The sequence below is a fragment of the Myotis davidii genome, unplaced genomic scaffold, assembly GCF_000327345.1.
Source record: "Myotis davidii unplaced genomic scaffold, ASM32734v1 scaffold514, whole genome shotgun sequence".
Taxonomy (NCBI): Eukaryota; Metazoa; Chordata; class Mammalia; order Chiroptera; family Vespertilionidae; genus Myotis; species Myotis davidii.
This window is the reverse complement of record NW_006286236.1, coordinates 1,641,689-1,656,652: the sequence shown is the minus strand read 5'-3', so window position 1 is coordinate 1,656,652 and position 14,964 is coordinate 1,641,689. Positions and strand designations below refer to the sequence as shown.

Sequence of the window (14,964 nt, the reverse complement as noted above, 5' to 3'; positions counted from 1 at the left end):
AGTGGCTAATATTTTAGACTTGGGCTCTGCCTTCTAGGATGTTATTATGTCACTGAGATGGTAAAAGATATACTCAAAGTCTAATATGTGGACAAAGAGGGGCCACATGCTGCTGTAACGTACCACATGAATCACAGAAGGACGCCTCAAGAAGTCGAATTAAAGAGTCACATTTATTGCAATCCAGGACTATGAGCGGCCATTTCCCAAATCTCACAGTGATAAGATGGCTGCAACACCAGATTTATGTAGGCAAAGATCACAAAGGGATGGATTACATCCCAGCGTTTGGAATGAGGAACGTGGTTTGCAAAAAAAGCAGTTTACAGAAGCAGACTTAAGCATGTTAATTAAATTATAGTTTTGGGTCCCCGGATCACTGAGTTGACAGGGACACATTATCTGGAGCCCTCGGGCCTTGGGATACTTGTGCTGTCCTTCCCAGGTACAGAAGAATGTGCTTTCTAAGACCAGTATGGCCACAACCAATGGGATATTCATATTACAATCAATAGGGTATTCAATCGAATGGGATGATTTATATAATTCAGAAAATCAGAATAACTTTTCTATTGTTAGACAACGCAAATAAGTACAGAAGCCAAACAGCAGGGTTAAAGTTAGACTAGTTTCTACCTGAGATGATTGCTACCATACTTCAACACCAGCTAGCCAGGGCAATTTGGGGAGAAGGGGCCCACCTGATAGAGGCTCTCATGTGATCCTCCCAGTGGAACCTAATGTAGGAATCGGGCCCATTCACAAGTGAGCGAATGCAGGCTTAGGGAAATGAGGCAACTTGCCCAAGATCCCTAGCAGTGAGGGCCCAGGCACCGTGGTGCCCTGAGCTATTTCCACGAGACAATTCTGCCTGTACTCAGAGGTCCACAGCCCTCTCATCAAAACATACAGGTTCCCTCCTGACACTCCTGACAACCCCACCATGAGCTCTCTTTCTTCCTAGTTAACACAAACATCTCCTTCAGGAACAGGTAACCCCTGAAGGCATTATCAGCCATTTCCACTTGAGTATAAATGAGTTATCAGACCCTGAGACGGGGGAGCTGAATGTAGAGTCCTGCCCCAAATGACACAGGACAGGTGAGGAGAAAGAGGGCCTGGGCAGGGCTGTGCTCTGGGAGTGGCTGGGTGCAGCTTCCCGTGGGTGGCCTGGGCACGGGGCCCTGGGCAGGCGGACCACTGTGAGGGCAAGTGCCCAAGGTAGGAGCTCCAGGGTGAAGTGGAAAGAGCACCAACTTTGCTCAGTCTCCAGCCTGAGCTCTCCCTGCTCCTGCCTGCGTGGCCTTAGGGGAGCCCCTCCCCTCCCCGAGCTTCACGCACCTGTGCCATGGGGGTCCTACTGCCGTGTGTACCTTGCGGGTGGGGTGCTGGCGAAGATGCTCCATCCATGTGTCCTCAAACTTGAGGGGACATTAGAACCCCCTGGAGGCTCCTTCAGACATGTAGGCCGCACCCCGGAGCTTCTGCTTTAGTCAGACTGGGGAGGGGCCTAAGGAAGTGCCTTGACAAGTTCCCAGGTGTTTCGGATGCTGCTTGTGCTGGGACCACTGCTCTATACACATCAGGGGATTCTACAAAAGCTGGGAGATCTGGTATGCATGTGTTTGGTCGGGGGTGTAGAGCCTAGAAAAGAGGCTAAATACAAATCTGACACTTGGCAGTGATTTTGCACACCCCCTTTACCCCCACCACCAGGGTTGAGCAGGGGGTACCCAGAAGGAAGAGAAGAGGCGGCATACAGGGCCGAGGGCCAGGGGTCAGGGCTCTGAGCTCCCCCCAGTCACCGCTCCCGTGGATGCAGGAGTCTCCCACTAACCGCACGAGGGCCGATGCTTCTGCAAATGCCAGGCGCTCTGCTCACGGCTTCACACGAATTGTCTGCTACCATCTCCCCCACAAAACTATGCAGTGGGTTATCAATACCCCTGTCTTACAGGTAAAGAGTCTGACAGACAGAACAGTGCCCCCAGAGATGCCAGTTTCAGTCCCATAGCTGGAATCTTTGGATGTTGCTTTAAAAGGCAAAAAGGACTTTGCAGATGTGATTCTGATGAGGATCTTGAGATTACCATGAATTATCCAGGTGATGTAATCAGAAAGGCCCTCGTAACCGGAGGGCGGAGGGTGAGTGTCTTGGTCTGTTCAGATCTCTGTAAGAAAATGCCACAGACGGGGTGGCTTATAAAAGACAGAAGTTTATTTCTCATAGTTTGGAGGCTAAGTCCAAGATCAAGGTGCCATTTCTGTGATAAAAGTAACCATGGTTACTTTCTGGTGAGGGTCCTCTTCCTGGTTCATAGCTGACGCCTTCTCACTGTCCTCACACGATAAGAAGGGGCAAGATGGAAGCCGAGGTTGGAGTGATGTACTTCGAAGATGGAGGGTGGGGCTGTGGGCCAAGGAGTGTGGGCAGGCTCTAGGAGCCAGAGAAGGCAAAGAAGTGGATTCTCACCTGGAGCCTCCAGAAAGAACACAACCCTGATGACACCTTGATTTCAGCCCTGCAAGTCATTTTGCACCTCTGACTGCCAGAATTGTAATATAATACATTTGTCTAATTTTAAGCCACTGAGTGTATGGTAATTTGTTAGAGGAGCCATAGAAAATGTACCCCAAACCCCAAGGCTCAGAAGGGAGGGGTAGGACTTGGATGTGGTCTTTCTGTCTAGAGGAATATGCTCAGACACCTAACCACCAGGCTGACTCAGCCAGGTTTGGGAGTTGAAGGCCCCAGTGCTATTTTCCCCGAGGAGAAGAAATGACCTTGGGGGTTAAGCCTAGAGGAATTCTGCTGCTTGTGACCGTCAGGAGAATTGTTTGGGGAAAGAGGAATGTTTGGGTTAGGCACTGGCAAAGAGTTTCCTTATTTGGACCAACCCCAAATGATGAGAATGGCCACCTGGAGCTCTGCACAGAGCAGACTCTCCAGGCTGAGCCCAGACACCCGGGAAAGTGTGCTGTGATCGATTGGCAATGCCTGCCCTGGCCTGGCGGTGGCTGAGCACTGGTGGATGTATGTGCTGATATGGATTAGATCAATTCCCCAGGGCCGGCCCTGGGCTTGACTCATCTGTTTATTCCCAGGGTCTAGCAGTGTGTCTGAAACAGAGCAACACTCAACCACTGTTTGAGGGAGGGAAGAAAAGAGAAAGGAAAGAAGAGGCAACGCTGGGAAAGAGAAATTTATCCTCAGGGAGGCCAGGACTGGGACGAATGGGTAAAATTCGAGGGTGGAGAGCTTCTGATGCCCCCCAGCATCTCTTACCTCCTAGTTCTGATCACAGCAGCCCTTCCTTTGGGGATCCACCCCACCCCCATTCCACTGGGTTATAGCAGGACTGCCACTCCCAAGGTCCTGTCCCCCTCTCCAGGGGCAGGCCTGTGACTCAAGCCAGGCAACCCCCACTCTGCTTCACAGACTCTGCACCTTCGAGAGACACACTCACTCGTGGAGAGAGCATCGGATGGCCACATCCTGGAGAGGTGGTCCCCAAACTCAGCGTCTGGGGAGGAAGTGGTGGAGCCAGGTGGAACCCAGGCCCGTGGTGGGACTCCTGAGACACAGCTCAGATGCTCCTAACCAGAAAGTCACCCCTTTCAGAATCAACGGCCCCAGGCACAGAGGCCACGAGGAAAGAAGGTGGCGGCGTCCAGCCGTCTGGCTCTTCCTGTATTCCAGCGTCTTTATTGGGTTCCAGTAAATACATCCTCCTCCATCTCAATTCGGCTCAATTTCTCAGAGCCAGTTTCCATGGCACGAAACCAAAGAACCCAATCTGTATTATACAGACAGTGTCTCTGGGAGGAGGAGCCGGCCAACAATCAGAGTTGCTCAACTTTAGAAAAATCTCTTTAGTCGGGGACTTCAGGAGAGGGTGCTGCTAACTGAATGTTTGTGCCCCTCAAATCCTCTGTTGAGGCCGGGATGGAAGGGTATGTGGAGGTGGGGCCTTTGGGAGGGATTCCTGAAGATGAGATGATTGTCCTGCGAAGAAGAGGGAGAGAGCTAAGACTTGTCGCTCCTCTCTCTCCCTCCCTAGCGGCGACGGGGTAAGAAGACAGCCCTCTGTAAACCGGAACGCAACCTCCACCCGGCACCTGACCCTGCTGGCACCCCGACCCGGGACTTCCAGCCTCCGGAACTGTGAGGAATGAATGCCTGTTGTTTAAGCCGCCAGGCTGCGGGATTCGGTTATAGCAGCTGCGCTAAGACACAGGGACTGGGACCCCTCTGGTGGGAATGTTGTCAAATCAGTTGGGGAACGGGAGGGAGGGTTAAAACCCCAAGGCCAGTGAGGTCGGGGTTGGATTCCCTCCCTTCTGGGGATCGGACCTAGGCCGGTCCCTTCGCTCTCTGAGCCGCAGTGTCCGAGAAAGGAGGCGATGAGCATATTTCCCTCTCAGGGTGGCTCGGAGGCAGGTGGGGTAGTGCAGGTGAAGTGCTTCGCCCAGCTCGGCCCCTGTCCTCTCCAGGGTGCTTGCCCCGCGTGGAGTAACACTCCATTAATACGCCCACAGAACACGTCTTAGTGAGCGCCTGTGTGTGCTGCCACAGCGCTCAGAGCGTGACCTGTATTTGATAGATCCTCCCTTTCCCCAATTTGTGGGCAGGGTATGACATAACCTGCAGCCCAGAAATACCTGAGTGACTAACCAGGTACCTTATATGGACTATACATTGGACCACCAATCCACACCTGCCAAATACCCTAAGCCCTTGTCCTATATGGACAATGCAGTAAGCCACCAATCAGTGTGCGCCGAGTACACTAAGCCCCCGCCCCTTCCCATTCCGCCCCTCAAAAGGCGTGCCCACCCCTGCACGTGCTGCTGTGCTCCCCTTGTGAGGCAGCCCGGCAGGTGCTTTTCCTCTAATAAAACCTGTAATCCTGGTTTTAGGCCTCTGTCTAATTTTTCAGTATTTCCTCATTTAAACTTCAGAGTGGTGACAACTACCTCAATCCTCAGATGAGGGCTCTGAGGCACAGAGAGGTTCAATGAGCTCTCCTCAAGGCCACCAGCAGGCCAGCGGGGGGCTGGGGCTTGAACCCCTCAAGGTCACCGATGTTAGATTGGAGAGAGCCCAGGATCGGCTACATGCAGACGTGTGATGAGATATCGGACCCTACCTGGAATTTCAAACAGATCAGCGTGCCAGACACAGATACCAGCCCCTCCCTGGAATCCACAGGACCCCCACACAGATACTGACTCCTTCCTGAATACCCTGCTGACCCCCTGTGGCGAGAACTTCCTCCATTCATACCCCCGCCCCTCACCCAACCACAGTATAAAACAAAGCGCCCCCCCTCCCTGTGGGCGCGAATCCACTGGCCCTGTCTTTGGGGTTCGTGGGTCGCCCGGGGACGCAGAATAAAACCTTTCCTTTTCTTTCTTTTACTCGGCTCTCTTTATTTCCTCCGCCTCCTGAGCCACCTAACAACCAGCCGGCCAGCAGGGAGCTGGGGCTTAAACCCAGGCACTTTCCATTGTGAATCCCAGATCTTAGCCAGGACTCAGGCTGCCTCCCCCAGGGAGAGGCCAAACCCCTCTCTGCTCTAAGGTCCCTGATTGCAGATATAGGGTCTCACCTTTGCCCCTAACCGCTGTGGGGCCCATCGAAGAGGAGACATCCAGACGGAAAAGGAAAGAGAGCTGAGAAAGCAAAGTGTGCAAGGAGGGCCCAGGGGCCAGGAGGACTCTGGAAGGGGAGGCCCCTCTGCCCGGACTTCAGGCCATATCCAGTGTCTCCACAAAGAAAGGACCACAAGCCACCACCCTAATCCTGAGGCCCTGGGGAAGCAACAGGTTCCTGGGAGAAAACAGGTTCCCACGGCTTCATGCTCCCTGTCACTCCTCCAGGTGCACAGGCCCAGGGGAGAGGAGGACGAGAGGGGCTCCTTCTATCTTGGGGTGCCCCCCCCCCAGAGGGCAGGAGAGGGCAGGGCAGCTCAGACTCAGAGCCTTGGGGCTAGAATGACTCTTGGATCGATGTTTTTCAAACTGCAGGGCAAAACCCCACTGATGGATCTTGAAATTAATTTGGTGAGTCACACTCAGAACTTTGATGATGATGATGATGATGATAAAATAAAAGAGAAAATATCAGAGTGGGTATTGGGTAGTAAGAGCGAAATGTCTCCTGAGCTCTCAGTTTTGTGTGTTGTGCTGGTTGTGATGTAAGGCCGATCTCATTCCCAGTCCCAGTCAGAAAGCCTTGAGAAGCCGCTGCCTCAAATTATGCACCCAACCCTTTGTTCACCAGCAGGGGAAGCCAGCTGGCACGTGACAGCCTTCCGAAGGCCCAACTGCCCGCCTCAGCTCTTGGCCCCCACACCCCACCACAGGATCCGGCCACGCCCGGCTGGGGGCCCCACCCCAGCGCCACACACATTTACACCTCTGCTTCCTTCCAGTTCCGCTTCTCTCAGCCTAACTCCAATCCTGCCTTCACCCAAGGAGGCCCCATTCCAACGCCAATCATCCCCCAGGGGGCCAGGCTGGCGACCCCTTCACTGTGGGCAGTCCCACCGTCAGAGCACTCAACCGCTGTACATCAGCTGGTCCCCATTTAAATGAAATGGTTCATTTAAAATGAGTGAATAAGTGACTGATTGAAGGTTGAATTGCTCTTTGGGTGGGGAGGGGAGCACTGGTTTGGAAGTTCCGTGCCTTAATAGTCATCCAACAATTGCTGTGCACCTACTAGGCGCCTTGTACCCCACAAGCTACTGGGGACATTCAATCAACCAGAATAAGAGAGACAGACATGTAAATTAATCAACTCCTCCCCGCCTCCCCCTGCACCCTCCCCCCCTCCCCCGTGATAATAGCCTCAATGAAGGCATATGCCAGGGGACCCCGTGGAGCTAATGACACTGCTCGGCTCTAATGAGGAGAGCCACAGCTAAAGGATTACAGTAGGGCAGGGTGGGGTGGGGTGCTCCAGGCAAAAGGCAAAACCTCTCTTGATCCTCTATAATATACACTTTTTAAAAAATTTGTTTTACACTTCGTTATTTAATTCCCACACTGGACAGTAAACTCCAGGAGCGAGTTCGGGGTCATGCCTGCTGTACTGCGCCCCACTGTCAGCACCGTTTCTTTCTTTTCTTGTTAATCCTCACCGGAGGGTATGTTGGTGAGACACATGATTAGTTGCCTCCTGCACTCTCCCCTACCTGCCCAACTGAACCTGGAATCTTGGTAGTGCCCTTGACCGGGAACGGAATGGTGACCGTGGGGTGAGGTGCTGGGGGAACGTGCAGGTTGCAACGGCAACTGAGGCCCAGCCAGGCTCAGATCTCCCCTCCTCCCGCATCCAGTCCTCCGCACAGCACAGCACAGCACAGGCAAACCCAGGCACTTGTGAGCACGCCCAGTTTTGCCCTCCTTGTACTTTTATTCTCTTTTCAAAAACCAGCTCACATTTTAACACATTTATATCTTTGGAAAGTGAAATTTAGCCTGGCTGGCGTGGCTCAGTGGTTGAGCATCGACCTATGAACCAGGAAGTCACAGTTGGATTCCCAGTCAGGGCTGATGCCCGGGTTGCAGGCTTGATCCCAGTGTGGAGCGTGCAGGAGGCAGCCGATCAATGATTCTCTCTCACCATTGATGTTTCTATTGTTGTAATGTACCCCGCGAATCACAGAAGGACGCCTCAAGAAGTCGAATTAAAGAGCCAGATTTATTGCAATCTGGGACTACGAGGGGGCATTTTGCTCTCCCAACACCAGATTTATACATATAGGCAAAAATCACAAAGGTATTGATTAAATCCCAGGGTTTGGAATGAGGACCCTGGTTTGCACAAAGCAGTTACAGAAGCGAGATGGAGCCGATTAGTTATCTACAAAGATTAATTATAGTTTTGGGTCTTTGGACCACTGAGTTGACAGAAACACATTATCTAGAGCCTTTAGGTCTTGGGACCACTGAGTTGACAGGGAAACATTATCTGGAACCCTCAGGTCTTGGGATATGTACTGTCTTGGTTCCCAGGTATTTGCACAAAGCAGTTACAGAAGCGAGATGGAGCCGATTAGTTATCTACAAAGATTAATTATAGTTTTGGGTCTTTGGATCACTGAGTTGACAGAAACACATTATCTAGAGCCTTTAGGTCTTGGGACCACTGAGTTGACAGGGAAACATTATCTGGAACCCTCAGGTCTTGGGATATGTACTGTCTTGGTTCCCAGGTACAATTTGCTTTCTAAAACCAGTAAGATCACAATCAATGGGATAGTCACGTTACAATCAATAAGGCATTCAATCGACTGGGATGATTTATACAATTCAGAAAATCAAAGTAACTTTTCTATTGGTAAACAAAGCAAGTAAGTACAGAAGCCAAACAGCAGGGTTAAAGTTAAACTAATCCCCAGTGTGGGGTGTGCAGGAGGCAGCAGATTGATGATTCTCTGTCATCATTGATGTTTCTATCTCTCCCTCTCCTTTCCTCTCTGAAATCAATAAAAATATTTTAAAAAATAAGAAAGAAAAGTGAACATTAGGTGGATATATGAAGGATCATTGTACTGTTATCCTCCATGTCCTTGTATGTCTGAACATTTTCATACTAAAGCCATTAAGTATATCTATGTCATGACCACGTATGGAAAGCCAAGTGCCATAAATAGTCATTCTAAACTCTCCATGGAAACTCTAAAGTCACCAAAACGAAGTCATGTTATTAAATTCACCTAGCTCCTGTCTGGGGCCTGTCTTTCCTTTGCTCGGGGGTGTTAGACGCACGCTAGCACAGACATTCCCCTTCACCCTAATCAGGATGGACTGTAACGTGAAAATAAACACCTCGCTGCTTTTCAAAATTGCACTTATGCCACCAACACTGGCAAGCAGGACCAGGGACCAAAGCTGAACTGAGTCAGACAGTGAGGTTTGGGTCTCACCTCTGACCCTCTCACCCTTGAGGCTGCAACCCTTCAAGGTCAACTGATCATCAAGGCCTTGCAAACAACTCTACCAAAACCTTCTGAAAAGTGCAACCAGATATCAACACGTTGCACACTCACCACCACCCTGAGGAGTAAGCCAGGAGCACCCCCATTTTACAGATGAGGTCACTGAGGCTCAGAAAAACTCCATCGCTTGCCCAGAGTTCTCAAAGCCAGGCAGCAACCCAGCCCTCTGGTTCGCGTTGGCGCTCACTAAACCATACCTCAGAAGCTGGCATAGGCGATTAACTTTTTAAAAATTGGGTTCAATGCCAGGCATTTAGCAGGCGCCGGGTGGGCTGGGACGTCCTGGAGGGAGGCCGATTTTCCACCCCACCCCTGGCTTTCGGGTATCCCAGGGCTCCCCCCACCCTCATGTTTAGGCCCAACATCGCCGCCCTCCGGCGCCCTCCAAGGTTCCCTTGCAGCTGGATGGGAGGGGGCGCGGGTACCCGGACCCGGCCCGAGCGCGGACGTGGTGGGGGTGCGGTGTCGGGGGGTGTCGTATGCCCCGACGGGAGCCCACACCCCTGCACCCCAGGGCAGCCCCTGGATACGGCGGTCTGATCCTTATTTGGGGGACAAAGAAACCAAAGGGTATACAGAGAAAGCTTCCTCCATATTGGTTTGCTCAGGGTTTGGAAACAGACTCCCCTGGGTCACGTACTAGTACATCTGGAAATAAATGAGTTTCCCTGTATCTCTGGGTACTCCTGAGTATTTTTCAATTGCCTGGTAAATTCTGTAACACGATCAATTAGGGCAGGCGCTGCGCGGGCGGGGCGGGGCCGGTGTGGGCGGGCTGTGGGCGGGCCCCGAGTCCCGGCAGAAAGCCTTGGGGCGACTTCTCTGCCGGGGTGCCCCCGAGTCCCCCGAACTTCCCCCTACGCCCCTCCCTACAGGGGCTGAACTTGACTCTGCGCGGGTTTCTTGCTTCGCCCACCGCGGCTGCAGCTGCAGGTCCCTCCTAGGCAGCCGGGGAGGGAGCCCTTTAGTGACTGCACCTTGGAGCCCCGCTACCCAGCTTGTGGTCAGATGGGAACCTCCCGGGCCCTTTTCTAACTGGCTCTAAGGAGCCTCTGTAACCCCAGAGTCAGCCCAGGGCCTGGCGAAACATTAGCCTTCGATCCCTCCCAAGTGTTTGGTTTACCAAACTCTTCCTGGTGAGACTTTAAACCTAAGAGGAAGTGTTCCGCTCGAGTCGCCCACTCGTCACCTGGCCTCCAGTCTTCTCCCTCCAAGCTCTTCTAACAACCCAGATCCTTTTTTAAAAAAATAAAACAAAACATATTTTTATTGATTTCAGAGAGGAAGGGAGAGAGAGATAGAAACATCAGCAATGAGAGAGTCATTGATGGGCTGCCTCCTGCTCGCCCCCTTCTGGGGATCAAGCCCATCATAACCCAGGCATGTGCCCTTGACCAGAATCCAACCCCGGACCCTTCAGTCCGCAGGCTGATGCTCTATCCACTGAGCCAAACCAGCTGGGGCAACACAGATCCTTTCAAAACCCTCATTGGTCCAACTGCCTTTCTTCAGCCTCTGCCCTGCTCCTTAAAGCCCTTCACAGCCTCCCAGTCGCCTACAGGAGCCAGCAGCTCAGTACACAGACCTCTGTGAATCTGCAGTTCCCAGTAGGTATCATGCTGTTCCATGTCCCCACCTTTGCACCTGCCGCTCCCTCCTAGAAAGCCCTCCCTTTAAACACTCAGACATATACTCTCCCTGACTTCTCAAATGATTATTTCACCTTTCCGAACCTCAATGTCTTCATCTGCACGATGGTAATAAAATAGTCCCTGCCTCACTGAGGTCTAATGAGTTCCTGTCTGTACAATGCTCAAGATAGTGGGTGGCACATAGTAGCCACTCACGAAAACGTGTTGTTGAACAAAGTCATCTACCTGTGCTCTGATTACCCATGCACAGGCTCGTTCAGGGAAAGCTCTTCCTTCTCTGCTGGTGCATGTCCGGTGCCTGGCACATAGTAGGTCAGTGATGGCGAACCTTTTGAGCTCAGCATGTCAGCATTTTGAAAAACCCTAACTGAACTCTGGTGCCATGTCACATATAGAAATTTTTTGATATTTGCAACCATAGTAAAACAAGACATATTTTTATTTTTTAAAATATATTTTATTGATTTTTTACAGAGAGGAAAGGAGAGAGATAGAGAGTTAGAAACATCGATGGGAGAGAAACATCGATCAGCTGCCTCCTGCACACCCCCTACTGGGGATGTGCCTGCAACCAAGGTACATGCCCTTGACCGGAATCGAACCTGGGACCCTTCAGTCCGCAGGCCAATGCTCTATCCACTGCGCCAAACCAGTCAGGGCAAGGCTTATATTTTTGATATTTATTTTATATATTTAAATGCCATTTAACAAAGAAAAATCAACCAAAAAAATGGGTTCGCGTATCACCTCTGACACGCATGTCATAGGTTCGCCATCACTGTGGTAGGTGCTGAGTAGTGCTTCTTGGCGAATGAGTGGCTTTCAGGCAGTTGGAGGGAAAGGCCTTTCACCAGGATGTCCATCACTAACAGGGGGAAAACAAACCTCAGTGACATCTGCTGGGATGTAGTACATTCTGACTTTCGGTTCCCAGGCTCCTAAGAGCTTCATGACAACCTGGGGAACATAGGGTAGATATTAACCCCGTTTTCTTCCTAAGCGTCCGAGACATGGAGAGGTGACGTGACTTACGTGTAGTTAGACAGTGAGCAACAGAATCTAGACTTGTCCCACTTTTAGAACTTGAAGTCCTGTGTCCCGGGAACCCCCCGAAGTCTCAGGCAAACCAGCATGGTTGGCGCCCTCAGATCAAGTTCCTAGTCTCTGAGGACCCCACCCCCACCCTCCCTGGGGCCTGTGCCATTCATTATCCCTGAGCTTTTCAGTGAGCTTCCTTAAGAGGAGACAATGCTCTCCAGCCCAGGGAGTCTGAGCATCTAAAAAGTCTCTCTTGCCCTGGCCAGTTTGGCTCAGTGGATAGAGCGTCGGCCTTCAGGACGCAAGGGTCCCAGGTTCGATTCCTGTCAATGGCACGTACATGGGTTGCAGGCTCCATCCCAGCCCTGGCTGGGGCATGTGCAGGAGGCAATCAATTGATATGTCTCTCTCCTATCGGTGTTTCTCTCTCCCTTCCACTCTCTCTCTCTCTTAAAAAAAAAATCAATGAGAAAACCCTCAGGCAAGGATTAACAGAAAAGAAAACATAAAAATCACTCTCTTACTCTCCAGAAATCAGACACAGTGGGGGCGGGGGTGGGGTGAGGGACAGGAGTATCAGAAGGACACTCGCCGGGGGGGCCAGGAGTTCAGTCCACTTTGCCACAGACTCCTGGGTCACTCCTGTCCTGAAGGAGAAAGCCAGCCTCACCTCCCAGGGCTTTGGGCCTGCTCAGGGAGACAAATGTGTGGACACGTGGCATCATTCTGGTTGATGGACAGCTGGAGAAGGGAGAGAGGCCTCCAGGGCGTTTCTGAAGAGCCACCTTCTGACTTAGCCACCCCTCCCCCCCTCTGGCTGCCAGCTCAGGGCCCCCACTCCCCATCCTTCCCCTCCCCTCCCTGGGCCTGGTTTCCTCTGCAAACCCAGCAGTGGGAACTGGTCTCCCAGGGCTTTCCTGCCCTGAGGTTCATGACGTGGGGAGAGCAGAGTTCTGGGAACTGCGGCCTCTGGAGGGGACACATCAGAGGCCAAGCACCACCCCACCCCCCCAGGCCTCACGTGCACAAACAGCCTCATCTTCCCAGGCTGCCCAGGCTGCGATGACCCAGCTCTCCCCCCGCCAGCCTCTTCCTCTTGGGCCGTTGTCCAGGGGGCCAGCCTCTCCGCCTGTTCCTGGAGCCCATGAGGCCAGTGCCCGGACGGGGAGGGCTTGGCCCGGCCCAGCAGAGCCTGCGTTCTTCCCTGTGCTGAGGAGGAAACTGCTCTGTGGTCTAAGAGCTGCAGTCCTGGCATCGGCCTGGCTGTGGCTCACTGGTCAGGGCCAAGGGCTGAGCAAACACCAGGGCCATGGGCAGCCAGTCCCCGTCTCTGGCCACTGAGAGTCATTCCTGGGCCGAGTGGGGGGCTCTGCTGGGCAACCAAGTGCAGGCCTGGAAGGGACTCGGCAGCGGGTGGGGAGCCCTGGGGACTAGTTCCTGCTCCCTCCCCTCCTTCAGAAAGAATCTCCCCGCCTCAGCCTCCCTGCCAGCCTCCATCAAGAGCAACCCCAAGACTGGCAGTGGGAGCCCAGAGCCACCTCTCTCCTCTTGCTTGCTGGTTGACCTCTGCAAGGCCCCTGCCCCCTCTGGACTTTCATTTTTCTTTCCTCATCCAGACTTGGTACTTCCCCTCCCTTATCTCAACATTATAGGGACCCTGTGACATGGAATGACTAATAGGGGAAATAATACGGGAGCAACAAATAGGCCTGTTTCATGGGGAGGGAGGACACACAGTGGCTCAGGGACACAGAGAGGACACAGGGACACTGTGGGAAGTGGCAGAGGTGCTGGGGCCCAGTCAGGTCTCCTTGGTGAGAAGAGAGGGGCCTTAGCAGTGGGATAAGTGTTCGGACCAGGCACGGGGCCTGGCATGGAACTCCTTGGTAAAGTCACACACTTCATTCATTCATTCATTCATCCATCTTGCAGAGTCCTGTGCCCTCATTCATTCATTCATTCATTCATTCATCTATCTTGCAGAGTCCTGTGCCTCTCCCTTTGTGCCTGGCCCTTGGGTAGGGTAGGGACATGAAGGATCCTCAAGGAAGAGGTGTACTAGGTTGGGCTTGGAAAGGGCTTTGGTCTTAAGAGCTGCACTCTCTCAAGGTGTAGTTCATGTTTCCAAGCACTAGGGCTTTAAGAATGCACATTCTAGGTACCACCCAAACCCATAACCATAACCAGAGCCTTATATGAATGGTTGCTTTGGACTCAGGGTCTCAAAAACACAAGACTTTGGGGCCTGGAACTTTCTAAGGCAGAGGTGGATTGAGGTGGGGCAGGTCTGATGACAGTCCTGCTGCTCAGCCTCCCCTCCAGCCCCCTCCCCTCAAAGTAAACCAGCAAGTGGGAGGTGCAGATGCTTGGAGGGAACCCAGCTCCATTTTCACACTTGGGGACGTTCCTTCCAGACGCTCAGGGACAATAAAATGGGATGTGCCCTGGAAATCCCAACCCACAAAATCCAAAAGAAGAAATAAGCTCTATGTCCAAATCTGTTGATTCCAACTTCATTTATACTAGCAATGGACAAAAATGTTAACTGAAAAATACCTAAATATTGGGAAATGGGGCAAAGGTTAAGGGTGTGACCCTACCTGAGTGATTTCCCTGGGCTGGGATGGATGAGAGGGTGGTTGTGGAGTGCAGGGAGCTGGTGCTATGGGGTGGCGATGAGGCTGTAAAGGGAGGGAGTGAGGAGAGCAGGGACCCTGGAGTCAGACTGTCAGGTTTACACCCTGCCTCTGCGCCTTCCCAGCTGGGTGAACTGAGGCCAAAACTAAAGTCCTCTGTGTCTCGATTTCCTTATCCCAAAACCAGAGCTGATAAGGACCTACCCTATCTCCTAGGGCCCGTGGTCAGCAAACTGCGGCTTGCGAGCCACATGCGGCTCTTTGGACCCTTGAGTGTGGCTCTTCCTAAGCCTTAGGAGTACCCTAATGAAATTAATAACAATGTACCTACCTATATAGTTTAAGTTTAAAAAATTTGGCTCTCAAAAGAAATTTCAGTCTTTGCACATGCTGTTCCCTCTGCCTGGAATGCTCTTCTCACTGCTTGCCTCTTAGGCTAACTTCTATTTAATGATGCAAAACAAAGTCCCCTTTTCCCCCTATTAATTTCTCTCCTTCACATTTATTTACTTACTAGAGGCCCGGTGCACAAATTCATGCACCAGTGGGGTCCCTTGGCCTGGCCTTTCCCACCAGGGGGCAGACGCTCTGACTGGTAGGTTAGCTTGCTGCTGGAGTTCAGCCAAT

General features: G+C 52.2%; 1 long non-coding RNA gene across 1 annotated transcript in view; it reads left to right on the top strand.

The window, feature by feature from the left end:
- The window catches only part of LOC107182089, a 5,511-nt gene extending 5,193 nt beyond the window's left edge, over nucleotides 1–318 (top strand). The window contains exon 2 of the long non-coding RNA XR_001512809.1: nucleotides 220–318. This is a non-coding gene — a long non-coding RNA (uncharacterized LOC107182089). The remainder of the gene's footprint in view (nucleotides 1–219) is intronic.
- The last annotated feature ends 14,646 nt before the right edge of the window (nucleotides 319–14,964 follow it).